General features: G+C 38.3%; 1 protein-coding gene and 1 long non-coding RNA gene across 3 annotated transcripts in view; one reads left to right on the top strand and one right to left on the bottom strand.

Moving 5' to 3' along the window:
- LOC137248429 (zinc finger protein 91-like) overlaps window positions 1-16,230 on the top strand; it is a 104,247-nt gene that overhangs the window by 26,362 nt on the left and 61,655 nt on the right. The window lies entirely within an intron of this gene.
- On the bottom strand, window positions 946-9,163 carry LOC137249266 (uncharacterized). Of its 2 annotated transcripts, XR_010952311.1 has the most exons (4): window positions 8,741-9,163; window positions 8,475-8,664; window positions 8,175-8,402; window positions 946-1,405 (listed from the first exon to the last, which is right to left on the bottom strand). It is a non-coding gene; the product is annotated as an uncharacterized lncRNA (long non-coding RNA). The 2 variants fall into 2 exon arrangements; XR_010952310.1 differs by having other exon boundaries at window positions 8,475-9,163.

Below are 16,230 nucleotides of genomic sequence, written 5' to 3'. Positions count from 1 at the left end.
GTTGAGAAAACCCTCAATAAACTATGCCGAACATGCGAATGAAAACAGAAAAATTAATCAGAAATTGCCTAAAATTCATCATGTATGCTACACCTCCGCAAGCTAGGGAAAGAACCTTACATACCATCCCTAAAACTCCACTACCATTTGACACTATCCACATAGACCACTTCGGACCACTACCATCGATTAGATCAAAACGAAAACATATTTTAGTAGTATGTACCCAGCAAACACAGTTTCTAACGTTAGAGAAATATTGTAGTTTTACCAAAAATTTTTGAATATAAACATATTGCATGCGCGAACTTCGGTGGAAAGCAGCGGAGCGTAACAAAATTCTAGTAGGTCACTTTCACCACACCAAAAACTTTAACACAATTTTTAACATAATTTAAGCACAGAAATACACTGATTGGAGTTTTAGTGAGTAAAAGTTAAAATTCTGAACACATTAGCTGAATAAAAAGTGTACAAATAATTATTAAATAACAAATACAGACAGTGGTAGTTTAACAAATTCTGCTGTGGTAAGTGGTGAATGTGACCTACTAGAATTTTGTGAAGCTTGCCTCACACGATTTTTCGTCTATGCAATGTATATTATATTGTTTCTGCCCTACAAGACAGGTACCCGTTTCCTAATCGATTACTTAATCGTTACCAATAACTTAATGACTTTTACATTGCTGTCGTGAAAAAGGTAACGCATGCGCTCTCTCAAAATAGTGTAGGTGTGACTCGCTTTCTCGCTCTTACCTATTGTGTTTTCGACATTCCTTCTCGCTCGATGTTATTTACATTTTTAAGTTACTTCATTAGGTATGTTTTCGTTATCGCTAACAAAAACATATGCAACAACAACAACACGGTTGACTGGCCTATCGGTTACCCGTACCGGTTACCTTCTGTCAATTCGCTTTTTATATGAATGAAACGCGTCCCTTTTGTTTAAATAATATTTAATTATGAATAAATTATGTATACAAAGGTTTTTACAAATAATTTCCTTAATTTTCTAGTAAACCTTACATATGTGCATATTTATATGTACAAACTACATATGTAAAGACATAAACTCATTCGTAGTCGTGCCCTTTCTGAACCATTTTGAGTTTCGAAGCTCACACTGATGGTGCTCAATTTTTCCTGCGCGGCTGGTGTTGTTAGTATCAGTTTGCATAGATATGAGTGTTGTAGATATAATACCGGAATATATGCAGCCCCATTTCGTGCTATCAAAGTCGATTTGCAGGTGATGTTGAGCTTTTGAACTTGACCTTTTCCCATAATATGCGTGGTAGGGCCTTATATGTGATACTAAAAAGGCCGAGGGACAGTTGTCGCAGTTTTCTTGTAGTTTTAGCAAATGTACGTTCTTCTTACAGCCACAGCTGGAATATTGCTATGCCCACATCGTCAAATCGAATTAAACGAATATCAGTAAGGATAGATAAGTTTTTAATATAACCGGAAGTGCTTAATAAATACAAGATACTCAATGGGATTTCAGATAACCAGAATCAGGACCTGTAAAGTAAATTCAAGTGAACCTCCCCATGCCAAGGCATCTTCCGGTAGCGGGGGTACCCGAAGATTATAACAAGGGATAATTGATAGATGTTGGGGTAATAGATAGTAAATTAGGCGTGCTACAAAAACAAAAACGAATAAATGCAGATGACTGTTTAATCCATTATGCGAAGTTCTTTGAATGGATGTGCAAATTGAAACGGGCAAAGCACTGCTAAAACTGCTTTCCCCGAGTAACCCGGTAACGAATTGATATGACTACGTCTATTCTTCTTTAGCAGCAGTGCCGAGCACCAATTCCCTTTTGGACAGGAAAGTAAACGTTTGGTTGTCTGCAAGTTTATCATATGCCAGTACAGAACATACTCGGTTGCTGGATCTGAGCAGTACATCTAATTTTTCCAGATTTTCTGGAAGCGAGGGTATCCTCCTGAATGGTGCATGTGTACCCTGCTGCCTTGCCTGGCCGCTCACCCAACAACACCAGGCACGACGGAACTTGCCTTGCGACACCCAAAGTGCACTCACGCTTCTCCTGGCTACAGCGGGTTAGTGGGCTTAGAGTATACCCGTGGTAGATATGCCTGTCGTAAGAGGCGACTTAAATACCAAATTGATTCAAGGGGTTTTGGAGCGCAATCCTTTCAATGGGTTGCTAGCGCAATATATAGCCTCTCCAACCCAATTGTCAACGTCACCTACCCGTGGCGAATCCTGTTTCTTTAACAGCCGAGGCTCTGGCGACCTCATGTTCCTTATGGATCTACATTTGAAGGAGCTTAGTTAGTTGACATCGAAATTTTAAGCCGAATTTCAAAAGCAACGAATGTTGATAATGATTTTTTACCTGGTCCCTCGAACAGTGAGGAGACAATAAAAACATCAAACAAAAATATATGTTTACATGAATCCTAAATCGTAAAGTTTTCGTGGTAACACTGATGAAGGTTCATCTTCAAAAAGCCTTCCAACAATACCACCAACTCTGTATCAAAGCCTAGATTATTTAAACGACTTCGATATCGGTACCGTGAATAATGAGTTTTTGCGATCTGAAGAAGTCAACGAAATAATTCGTCGAGGTCATCAAAAGTGCCCTGTTATTTTTCCACGTGATTGTCATGACGAGGCATTTCCTACCTCGTTGTTAAACATAATCTTGCCAAGTGGAGAGAAAGTGGAGCGTCACTGGTTGGTGTGGAGTGCCAGTAGCAATGCTTTTTATTGCCTACCATGTCGGCCACCGTGGTGTGATGGTAGCGTGCTCCGCCTATCACACCGTATGCCCTGGGTTCAACTCCCGGGCAAAGCAACATCAAAATTTTAGAAATAAGATTTTTCAATTAGAAGAAAATTTTTCTAAGCGGGGTCGCCCCTCGGCAGTGTCTGGCAAGCGCTCCGATTGTATTTCTGCCATGAAAAGCTCTCAGTGAAAACTCATCTGCCTTGCAGATGCCGTTCGGAGTCGGCATAAAACATGTAGGTCCCGTCCGGCCAATTTGTAGGGAAAAATCAAGAGGAGCACGACGCAAATTGGAAGAGAAGCTGGGCCTTAGATCTCTTCGGAGGTTATCGCGCCTTACATTTATTTTTTTATGTCGCCTGTTAAGCACCAATACTTTAAATCGACCTAAAATTTGTTGTCCTGGCGAATATTCGAAGTTCCAGGTATCGAAGAAGCTATACGCTAAACTGCCACCACACGAAAATACTGAAGATCACATTAAATGTTATATTCAATGGCGATCTTTACAAAACCTAACTCGAAAGGAGGCTACAATTGATACACTTATCAATGAACAGCTAATCACTGAAACTCAAAAGTGGAAAGAAATAAAAAAAAAGAAATGGAAAGAAATGTTATATAAAATTTTGGACACTATTTTTTTTCAAAAAGCGAAAGGATGGCCATTTTTTGGGCATCTAAGATCTCATAAGCCATTATGATCCGATACTTAGAGATCATTTGGAGAAAGTTAGGATTTCACAATTGCAGCACAAACGTTTACAAGTTCACTATCTTTCCCCAGACATTCAGAACGAGTTTATAGAAATTTGTGCAAAGCATGTGAGGGAAACTATATTAGATCAAGGCAAGAAAGCTAAGTATTTTGCTATTATCGTTGATGCTATGCTTGATGCTAGTCATGTTGACTACGTTCATTTTGCGCTCACTCTATTTCAATTCGAAAGCAACAAATTTACAATTCCAGAACAGATTTTGGCTTTCGTGAATTGTAACCAAAAAACTGCTCAGAAAATCGCTGATCTAATTTTGCCATACATGATTGAAGATTGTCGTGCACAAGGGTACGATAACGGCGCCAATATGAAAGGAGCTTACAACGGAGCACTACGTCACATTCTCGACAAAAACTCGAATGCTGATTACTCGCCTTGTGCAACCCGCAGCTATGATAGCGTTTTCTTTTCTGGATAAAGTGTTACGCAAGCATTGTGGTTCTATTCTAAAAAACAGGCAACGCCTTTACGGGGTATTTCGTTCTTTTGTGAAAATTCTTGCCTGCTCGCAACGCAAAAGCGTTACACTTTTACCTTGTATAAAATAACGGTGTGGCAGTGCAACTTTGTGAAATTCTCAATTCGCTCTTAAGTTCCACATATACTCTGTTAATATTAGTGAATTTGGTGAGTTGAAATGTTCTTTGTATGCACTATAAATGTTGACCATTTTCTGGGGTAGGAGTAACTCTATTGTTGTTGTTGTTGTTGTAGCGATAAGATTGCTCCCCGAAGGCTTTGAGAGTTTTATTATTGTGATGGTCCTTTGCCGGATACAGATCCGGAACGCTCCGGTACCACAGCACCATTAAGGTGCTAGCCCGACCATCTCGGGAACGATTTATGTGACCACATTAAACCTTCAGGCCATCCCCTCCCTCCCCATCCCAAGTTCCATGAGGAGCTTGGGGTCGCCAGAGCCTCGTCTGTTAGTGAAACAGGATTCGCCGCGGATAGGTGGGGTTGACAATTAGGTTTGGGGAAGCTATATATTGCGCTGGCAACCTGCAGGGTTGCGCTACACAGCCCCTGGAATCTGATATTTTAGTCCCCTCTTACGCATACGACAGGCATACCTACCGCGGGTATATTCTGACCCCCTAACCCGATGGGGTAGAGTATTACCATTTACTTAGGCAACAATTTATTTCAGAAAAGAAAACGCTATCAATTTATGTGGTGTTGATGCTGCAGAATGTTGTACGGCTGCAATTATTTTCTTCGGCAGCACTCCACAACGATGTGACATCCTCAAAAAAAATGTACCTAGCTCTCTTCATAGTCTTTCAGCCAAAAGCCAAATTTGACTGCGCAAGCATACGGCGATGTTACCGGCATTCTCAAGTACATCAACAAGTTCGAATGTATCTTGCTGTCCTCAAAACCTTACCATTAATAAAAGAAGCGTGGTCCTCCATGCGAGAGACGCCACCACAGATGTTAAGGTCCGACATCTAGATGCCTTATTAGCTGATTTGAAGTTGATCAGGAACCAATGTGAGACAATTTTAAACGAATGCAAAACAGTTGCTATTCAATTGAACATCTCGCCAAAGTTTCCGGACATTCGAAAGAGAAAACTCAAAAGGCGTTCTGAAGATAATTTAAATGAAATGATTACGGATGATTCAGAGTCTGATTTCAAAAACAATACATTCTTGGTGATCGTTGATTCGGTAATCACAGGCATTACTGAACGATTTGCAGCTATGAGAAATTTGAACGAAAAGTTTTCCTTTTTGTGGCAATTTAAGATGAAACTACGGTTCGGGCGAGCGCAGCAAAATTTGTCGAAAAATACAAGTCGGATATTTCTCAAAGCTTAGAATGTGAAATAGTTCACTTGAAACACATTTACGAAGCAAATTTTGATAAAGGTCTGTCACCATTGGAATTGCTAAATGCCGTCTATTTTCAAAATATGTATACAATTTTCCCCCAACTTTTGTATTGGTTTACGTACATTTTGCACTTTACCTGTCACTGTATCTAGTGCAGAACGTTACTTCAGCGTCCTTTCAAGAATGAAAGACTTTCATAGATCGTGTTCATCTAAAGAGCGAGTTTTAGGACTTGCCACGCTTTGTGTTGCATCCGTTTTGGCAAGACAGTTAAATTTTGATATTATTATAAAAAATTTTGCAACGAAAATATCAAGTAAAGCCACTCTTCGATATCCGAACATTCTATATTGAATAATTAAAATTTATAATCATCATTAAATTTATCAGAAATGTATGAAAATGTTACCAAATAACTAGAAAAGATTATTTGAATAATATGTGGCTGTTAAAAGAGAATTTTATTTCTACGTTACAATAAAATAAAACAAATAGTAAATATTCTGTTAGTTTTATATTCAGCTCTTAGCCAAAAATCATTTAGTTGATGTGGCAAAAATTTTTTTGATGTAATCCATCAATAATGATTTATGAATGAAACGTCATTAATTCACGTTAATCAAATGTATTAGTGGATTTTTTATAGGGGGCCCGTAAATTTTTTTAGTCCCGGGCCCGGATTTTCTCTCTACGGCCCTGGTTCGAAGACGCCAGAGGGGATTGAAGCCAGTCTTCGGACCCAGAGCCAAAATATCAGTACCTCTAAAAGCACATACGAGCAGCTTTCAAGCGGAAGTATTCGCCATATGTTGGTGCGTGAACCTTCAGAGCTGATACTCCAATGAAACAATTGCCATACTCAGTCAGACAGTCAGGCCCCACTAAAGGCAATTGTGGCGTTCGAAATAAAGTCAGCACTGGTCCTTGGGTGCACAACGTAGTACTGTTGCACTGGGTCCCAGGCCACAGGAGAGTACAGGGTAATGAGCAGGCGGACTCTAGTGTTTAGTTTGTTGCGTCCCTCCCACAAATTATCATCCTCCCAGCAGATCCATGCAGCGGGTCTGCGCCATACTCTCCTCCTCCGGGAAGGTATCGAACCCAATCCGTGTCCTTCTAACCCCGGTCATGAGAAATGGTGTTGCTGCGTTTGCCGAAAAAGAATCTTTTTAGGACGGTCATACTCTTGTCAGTGTGTCACGTGCAAGGGATGGTTGCATCGGACAGGTTGCTCTGGGCTTGATCCCAAAACCCGACGTCCTCGTAACTTTTACAAATCTTTTGTGGCTTCTTGTTGTTTACGCCCGCATTACATTATGAGAAAATACGGCACCTGAGAACACAGCCGTATGAAGCTGAAAAACAGAAGCAGGTCCTGAGTGAACTCCACAAACAGGCGTCGGACCTCTATGCCAGGAATTGCCCGGTGAATCCTGTACTCAAAGAAAAAAACTAGCAGAGTAGGAACGCACTCTCCCTAAGGAAACGGGAGTCACTCTAGCCCAACTTCGATCTGGATACTGTAACAGGTTAAACTCTTACCTATCCAGAATCAACCCCGACATATAAAACATATGTCCTGCTTATAATGTGTCCCCACATGACACCAACCATCTGTTTAGCTGTATTGTGGAATCAACGCCTCTAACACTCCTCTCATTATGGTCCATCCCTGTTGAAACTTTCTGTTTCCTTGGACTTCCGTTAGAGGACATTGATGACAATTTGTGATCTGTCGCACCTATTGGATGGGGCGAAGCACTGCTACAACGAGAGCAGGCAGACAACCCGGAAAGAGAGGCAGGAACTGCATGACCCATCGATCCCTAGGGGGGGAGAGAACACTGGAGCCATACGCCAGGTTTGAGACAATCTAAGTTACTATTAGGAAGTTAAAGCACAAGTCGCTACAGGGCAATAATAGACCTATCGAAAGATAAACGAAGAATCCCAAGAGCTTTCTTACAGGGCATTATAGACTGAGCAGCCGTATGCAGAAAGTGGGCATACTATCGAATAACACATGCCGATTTTGTGATCGATCAGCAGACGGCGGGCCATATCCTCCAAGAATACGAAGCAATCTCAAAACGTAGGCTAAGTTTATGGGCTCACCATGGCCAGTGCATTCCCACATTTAATCTCTCAAGCCAAGAACTCTGCTAGGTTTCATCAAAGAAGTCGGCTACGATGAGGTGCTGTGAAGGAGATGTGCAAGTCACTGTGCAATCCTCAATAAATTATCTATCTAAGTTCCGGTAACAAGCACCATTGAGGTACTAACCCGACCATCTCCGGACCTATTGATATGACTACATTGAACCTTCTAGGGATTGAATATTAATAATGACCGCAATGCGAAAGTCTGCTAAAATTTACCATTCTCCATGGAATGCTACATATATAACTTCCCACGTTTTGAATCAGTAATGAAAAGAGCAAAATTTACTAAAAATTTTAACTGATTGTGGGTAAGGTGTTGATGTCCTCCCTTAACGCAATGTAATGGCAACGGCGACGCAGGGAAAATAATAAAAATCCTATAAATCTACTGATCATAATTAATTAATGCTTCCCTTTCTATGCAGTTGTATGCATACATACATATGTGTTTTGTTCTCCAAACGCTATTTAAAGATATCAATTGGTATTTACATGAACTTCGAGCTCTTTGGTATTTGCCTTCTTCAGTTGATTATCAACAAAAGCATGACAAATTATCACTAACAAATGCATACATGTTGTTTATATATTTAATATGGTAGGCAATTTACTTACCCTTTCTGGTGCGATGATCCTGGACAATCGGGCCTGACTAGACGAGATTTATTTTGCTTTAACATAGCGTGCTTAACGCGAACCATATCATGTTAGGGCACAATTTCGATTATGCAACCAATCAAAGAAATGTCGTGCTTGTAATACTGCTATGATAGCAGCAGCAGCTCCCGGTGGCGGCACATAAACAACAGTTGCATGCCGATCAGTTGCTTTTGCTTCGGCTACCTATTCAATTTTAATTCACATTACATTATCTACTATTGCAATTTTTAATCAATACAAATCAATATAAATTACCGAAGCAAATACTGGCAAACCAAGATGCGTAGTTCCACCCTTTTTTGGGAAAATACATCCAACCAATTTTGTACCCTATTCCAAAACTTGTTGGTTGTGGAAAGTGCCTTGTTTACCGGTAAATCCTTGGCAAATGACACGTGAATCTGCATTTAATTGTAGTTTTCTTGTTGTTTTGGCATATCCTGAGCTGAATCGCTCCCCGGCAGAGATGATATATATTAGAATAATATACAATTTTTTTTATTATTTAAAAATACACATACGTATGAATCAAAAGCAGAGAGTAAATAATGTTGCTTTGGTTGTAGCGATAAGGACACTCCAGGGAGCGATTTAGTATGACCACCTGAAACCTTCTAGGCCATCCCGTCGATTCTATACAACTTTCAGATCCTAAAAACGGATCTCGACACGCGTCTTTTGATACCACCTTTGTTTAGGTTGTGGACTGTCTTGAAAACGTTACCTTTTTTGGTTTTGGAAGTCGAATCTTCCAATTCCAATTGGTGGCAAGAGGACTTGGCTGCCTCTAGTTAATTTAGAAGTGCCTAAACAGCTAACACACGTCACACCTAAAAGCCCGTAGCACAAGCACTTTTTTAGTTTAATTACCACTATTATAGTTTTTCATCGTTTTAAAATGTTTCCCGGAATAATTAATAAATTGTCGTATTAAGATGATGCTGTCATTTCGATGACAGCAAGAAACGTCGATGTGTTAGTGGAGAGCGAAAAAAGCTTTGAATGTGTGGGTGAACTAGTTACCTCCGTCTTAAGCGGCAGTTACCGACGAACGTACGTAGAAAAAACGTGTCTGCTGACACGACCTATCTTATGAGTGTGCAATGTAAACGAAAACTCACCGACGTGCAACGCCCGTACGTACGTAGCCCGGAACGTAGAAATCAAAACAATTTTGATTTTTTCCGTAAGAACGTGTCAGCTGATCGCTCTCTCACTACACAGAGTTGCCTAGTAAACTTTTATGCGCTAATTTTTGACCGTTTGCAATTTTATGCAAAAACGCCTAATGAAAGTTTGAAAAATTGTGAAAATAATTCGAAATAATTATGTAAAAGTGCTGATTATAATTATTTAATATATTTATACTTATTTACTCTTATTTACTATGTATTCCGGCCTTTTACAATATCAAAAATTAAATTGGAAAAAGTTGATGTTTCCATAAGCATACATGCAAAATGGTCAATGGCAACAGTGCTTATTTTTGACCGTTTGCAATTTTATGCAAAAACGCCTAATGAAAGTTTGAAAAATTGTGAAAATAATTCGAAATAATTATGTAAAAGTGCTGATTATAATTATTTAATCTATTTATACTTATTTACTATGTATTCCGGCCTTTTACAATATCAAAAATTAAATTGGAAAAAGTTGATGTTTCCATAAGCATACATGCAAAATGGTCAATGGCAACAGTGCTTATCTGTAAACAATACACACACAAATATGTTATGTACATGTACACAGACGCACACATTGATTCCTACGGGCTTGAGAGTTCGATCAAACGTGCTTCGTACGACAAACGTCCTTACGTACGGCACACGTCGGTGGGTAACTGCGGCATTATAGCATAGATTAGATTGATACGAATCTTTTGCTTACGCTCTCATATTTTCGCTCTCACGAGGGATTTATCTTCTAGTTGTTGCTGGCAACAATCACAGATAAATCCCTCGCGCCAGCTGAAGCGGGTGCCAGAACACAAAATGTGCCAGCCAAAACGAAAAACGTGCCAAAAATTTTGGTAAACTTTAGTTTGACCTACAACTGTAGAATAGCGTTCAAAAATTATGGAAAAAAGGATAAAAATACTTGTTTTAGTGTAAATATTATTAGTTCGAAGGCGGAGGGTAAATATTATTTCCCATTCAAAAGTTATCACTAAAAATAGGTTTTGTAAATATGAACTCCCGATGCAACCAGTCCATTTTGATCACAGAACCTGGAACGCCAGACATGCACAATAAGCCCTATCCATTAAATAATGTTAACTATTATATCATAGGTCCGATTTACTGAAATTTCAAAAGAATATATGGTTTTCACTGCGAGTTAAATGCGTTACAATATTTGACTAATTAATTCAATCGAAATGTAAATTTTACTTCGATTTGTTTATATTTAACTCCAACTAGTCGTATTATTGTAAAATAACTTTAAGCAAATAAATATTTTACGACTATTATTTTATTAAATGATTGAAACTATAATCGCCGAAATGTATGTCAAAAATCCCCATTTTCAGATCTATTCATTTTTGTTTAGAGTGGCATCATTGATAAATGTTATAAAAAATGTGCATTTTGCGCTCTCTCGAAACAAAGAATTGCAAATCCATTCATCTATGCTTATAGGGTGGTTTTACACACTGATGACCTGATATGAAACTTCTCGCTCTCTGAGAGCGCGTGAAAATGTGCATTTTTATAACGTTGGCCATAGATGCCATCATGCTCAAAATCAAATTTGGGCATTTCAGAAAAACTTTGGGGTATTTTAGATGGTAAAGGTTTAATTTATGATTTTCACCGAAAATTTACCCAAGATTGTCAAATGGAATATCAAAAAACTCGAATTTTTGTCAGTATTACAAATCCGAAGAAAAAAATAACTATTTTTCACCCGTGGAAAATTTATCAGTGACAACACCTTTCAGCGAAGGGCTGCACACGAAACGGGTTTTGGTAGCAACTTTCGATTGGTGAAAAAGTCAGCTTCTTAGTCTTCGCATTGATGTAAATGGATGCATAAAGGCCATGTTTTTGAGGAGCGTTGCGACATTCCATTTTTGACAGCTGAGATATGATGAGGTATACGTAATGCGGCAGTTACCCACCGACGTGTGCCGTACGTAAGGACGTTTGTCGTACGAAGCACGTTTGACCGAACTCAAGCCCGTAGGAATCAATGTGTGCGTCTGTGTACATGTACATAAGATATTTGTGTGTGTATTGTTTACAGATAAGCACTGTTGCCATTGACCATTTTGCATGTATGCTTATGGAAACATCAACTTTTTCCAATTTAATTTTTGATATTGTAAAAGGCCGGAATACTATTAAATAAGTATAAATAGATTAAATATTTATAATCAGCACTTTTACATAATTATTTCGAATTATTTTCACAATTTTTCAAACTTTAATTAGGCGTTTTTGCATAAAATTGCAAACGGTCAAAAATTAGCGCACAAAAGTTTACTAGGCAACTCTGTCTAGTGAGAGAGCGATCAGCTGACACGTTCTTACGGAAAAAATCAAACTTGTTTTGATTTCTACGTTCCGGGCTACGTACGTACGGGCGTTGCACGTCGGTGAGTTTTCGTTTACATTGCACACTCATAAGATAGGTCGTGTCAGCTGACAGGTTTTTTCTACGTACGTTCGTGAGTAACCACGGCTTAATTGCCGCATTAAGGTTCCATTACTGATACTTAACATAGACTTGACTTGGCTTGCGAACTGTCACTTACAGTTCTGTTAAATGAACATTGCATGTTACTGAATACTCAAAACTTAGCAACACTTAACTTGACTTAGAAGTCTGTTGAATTTTGATTTTCTATGTAAGTTCGAAGTGACGTTTACATTTTGAGATGCCATTTGTTTGTTTCCATTTCATTTTGACATTTTGTCATACAAATTGACATTTATTTAAAAATAAATTTCAACGCTGATTATGATGCCAGATTTTATGCGCCAAGTGGAGTATAATCGTGGCTAAGTTGCCAAGTTTACGCCAAGTCAAGTCAAGTCTATGCTAAGTATCAGTAATGGGGGCTTTAGTGTCATACAAACAAAATGAAAATAGTGGAAATATTCACACCAATTCTAAATATCCTCGCGGAATTTTGTTCTCGCGGATTTTTTTATTCCGCGGAAAAATTCCTCCAATTCTTTTCTCCTAGGGAGAAGAATAATTGGGGAATAGGAATTTCGAATTTTCGAAGTCAGCTGTTTTGTCAATGGAAATTTCGTTGCGCATTTCTTATTTTGTTTAAAAAATAGAAAATTTTAATTATTGTTGCGAATTTGTTTGAAATTAAGAAATAAAATATAAACAATGATAGTATTGCATTGCGTGTGGTATTCACTGAAATGAGTAATGAATTGGTGCCACGCAACATCAACAGGGGAGCATAAGTAGAAGAAGACGGCGGGATAACACAAATTCGCCGGAGTTGCCTGCTTTCGTTCAGCAAAGCAATTTTCTGGCGGCCAAGTCGAGTTGAATTCGCCTTTCGCCATATGCCAAAATCTATTTAAGCCTTCTTAAAAAATCCTTGCGCAATTTCTGGATGGCTGCATCAAATATGCGAAGAGCTCTTCCGTTGCTTATGATTTTTTTTTCGACTTAAAATAAAGAATATTGTGGTTGTTGTTGTTGTTGTATTAGCAGTGAGTATATTGTGGTAGAATGTAAATACATATTTTAGCACAAATTTGTACAAATAAGTGTTCTTTCTTAAAATAACCAATTTCCTTTAACTATTTTGATGCATTCCATTTAATTTAACTAGTGAAAAAACTTCTATGAAATGGCAGAGAAATCTCCCTCTCCCTCACATTCATAATACCTACTTTTCTCCCGTAACCGGTTTCCGCTTTTTCGAACATTGTTCAGAATAGGAGGAAAGGGAGAAGTGAAAAAACTCACAAGGAATTTTTATTTAGAATACGAGGAATGGGAGAAGGGAAAAACCCGCACGGAATTTTCGTTTAGAATTGGGCTGATTAAAAGTTGAGAAATAAGTTTTTTTATTTATCATAATAAATACTAGTAAGTGAAAATGAATTAAAAAAGGTAAAAAAGGAAAGTGAGCAGATTATTGAAGGGCTACTTGAATGGCATTAAGAAAACGCTTCCTCATCCGTACCTCAAACCAACACTGAGCTCAATCTTTAAGTAGGTTTTTAATTTATTATAATAGAAAAAGCCTTTGAAATATGTTCATTCTTAATACATAAGATTATAACCAAATAAATGTATTTGATATAATGAAACAATGACAATTTCGCTGATTTTAAATAATTGAATTTAATTGCGTATCACTTGAAAATTCTTATTACAAACTCATTAGAATTTGACGTTAGAATTCGATTAGAATTCTAACCCTTTTCTCGATATCTACACATCTAAGTAAAATTTACATTTGGATTAAATTAATTACTCAAATATTTAAACGCATTTAAATCACAGGTCAAACCAAATATTCTTTTGAAGTTTGAGTAAATCGGACCTAGGATATAATAGTTAACATTATTTAGTGGATAGGACGTATCTTACATGTCTGACGTTCCAGGTTCTGCGATCAAAATGGACTGGTTGCATCGGGACTTTATATTTACAAAACCTCTTTTAAGTGATAACTTTTGAATGGGAAATAATATTTACCCTCCGGCTTCGAACTAATAATATTTACACTAAGGCAAAGTGCACACGAGGCTACGCGTCATAGACGCGTACAAGATATTTCATATAGCTACAATTTCTCTACGCCTCAAGATTTGCACACGAAGCTACTTTCGAGCGTCGCTACAAATAGCAAACAATTATTGAAACAAATAAAAAATTAAATTTCTGCAGCTATATCCGTCCCCGAAACCAAAGGAAAATTGGTATTAAAAGTTGTTTGCATCCCTGTGTCTTTGTAAATTATGAAAGGCAATTTTAAACCACCGCGGACTAGAGAAAAAGGTGATTTCTAGTTTCCAACACTTTTTAGCCTTTTAAACGCTTCAACAATGTCTAGCCAAGCTGTTGTGGTGTTTAATACTCTTTTTCGCTTTGGTAATATACCTTTCACGCACTTTTATTAACTGAAGTAACATTTTTTAACTAATTACACAAATTTGCATACAAAAAAATGTAAACAAACATCTTGTTCTTCCTTTTTTTCAAGCGTACGTGCGCTCAGCGACCAACATTGCTGTACGCTTAGCTACACGAAAATTTCATGCTTTGTCGCTTTCATGTAGCTGACGCCTCGTATGCAGCTCTCCATTCAAATACATGTGTTCGGCATCAAAGCGTACAAATTTCGCATGCAGCTTCTATGACGCGTAGCCTCGTGTGCACCTTGGCTAAAACAAGTATTTTTATTTTTTCCCCATAATTTTTGAACACATTTCTACAATTGTAGGTCAAACTAAAGTTTACCGAAATTGTTGGCCCGTTTTCCGTGGTAGCTGGCACATTTTTTGTTCTGGCACCCGCTTCAGCTGGCGCGATGGATTTATCTGTGATTGTTGCCAGCACAAATTTGAGATAAATCCCGCGTGAGAGCGAAAAAAATGAGAGTGTTTCGTATCAAGCCTCTTTGGCTATAACAACAATATCAACAACATATGTGCCGTCATCCAGTGGGTTTTACAGCTCATGCTCAATTCTCACGGGAATCCTCTGGATCATTGAGAGACTTGAGAAGCAGATGTCGGTATATTTTCGCACGCGTGAAATGTGATAGGCAGATGTCGCCGCTGTTTTTCATTTAACTCATACGGCGAAAGGCTAAGCAGCGACATCTATTTTTAACACGCTTTTATTAGCTTGGCCTGTATCTCTGTAACGGAATCTTTGAGCTTAATTTTCACCGGTTTCTAGATGTCTGATTAATTTGAAACTTTGCATACGTATCAAGGACCGATGACAATAAAATAAATAAATACGTTTGATTGAACCTTGCACACGTATCAAGGCTTGATGACAATGCATTAATATGAAGGTGCGGTGACATAAGGTCAATTGGCCCTATTACCATTTTGAATGACCATAAGTTTGATTGAAACTTTGCACATGTATCAAGGCTCGATGACAATGCATTAATGTGATGGTGTGGTGACATAAGGTCAACGGCCATAAGGTCAATTGGCCTTATTACCACTTTTAATGGCCATAAGTTTGATTGAAACTTTGCACACGTATCAAGGCTCAGTGACAATGCGCTAATGTTATGGTCTGGTGACATAAGGTCAACGGCCATAAGGTCAATTGGCCTTATTACAACTATGAATGGCCATTAGTTTGATTGAAACTTTGCACATGTATCAAGGCTCGATGACAATACATTAATGTGATGGTGGGGTGACAAGGCTAACGGACATAAGGTAAATTGAACTTATGACCACCCCAAATGGCCATAGATTTGAAACCTTGCACATAATGCGAAAAACGCATTCCTTTATTAATGATAGAAGTGGATACATGGCAGATATACGAAAGAGCATACTGGAGCCCTTTTCAACAGGGTTTTATTAACACGCTTTTATTAGCTTGGCCTGTATCTATGTAACGGAATCTTTGGGCTTAATTTTCACCGGTTTCTAGAAGTCTGATTAATTTGAAACTTTGCATATGTATCAAGGACCGATGACAATGCATTAATGTTATGGTGTGGTGACATAAGGTCAACGGCCACAAGGTCAATTGGCCTTATTACCACTATGAATGGCCATAAGTTTGATTGAAACTTTGCACACGTATCAAGGCTCGATGACAATGCATTAATATGATGATGCGGTGACATAAGGTCAACGGACATAAGTTCAGTTGGCCTTATTACCACTTTGAATGGCCTTACGTTTGATTGAAACTTTGCACACGTATCAAGGCTCGATGACAATGCATTAATGTGATGGTGTTGTGACATAAGGCCAACGGTCATAAGGTCAATTGGCCTTATTACCACTTTGAATGGCCATAAGTTTGTTTGAAACTTTGCACACGT

The sequence above is a fragment of the Eurosta solidaginis genome, chromosome 4, assembly GCF_040869045.1.
Source record: "Eurosta solidaginis isolate ZX-2024a chromosome 4, ASM4086904v1, whole genome shotgun sequence".
Classification (NCBI taxonomy): domain Eukaryota; kingdom Metazoa; phylum Arthropoda; class Insecta; order Diptera; family Tephritidae; genus Eurosta; species Eurosta solidaginis.
The sequence above is the reverse complement of the archived record's forward strand: the minus strand, read 5'-3'. Positions and strand labels throughout refer to the sequence as shown.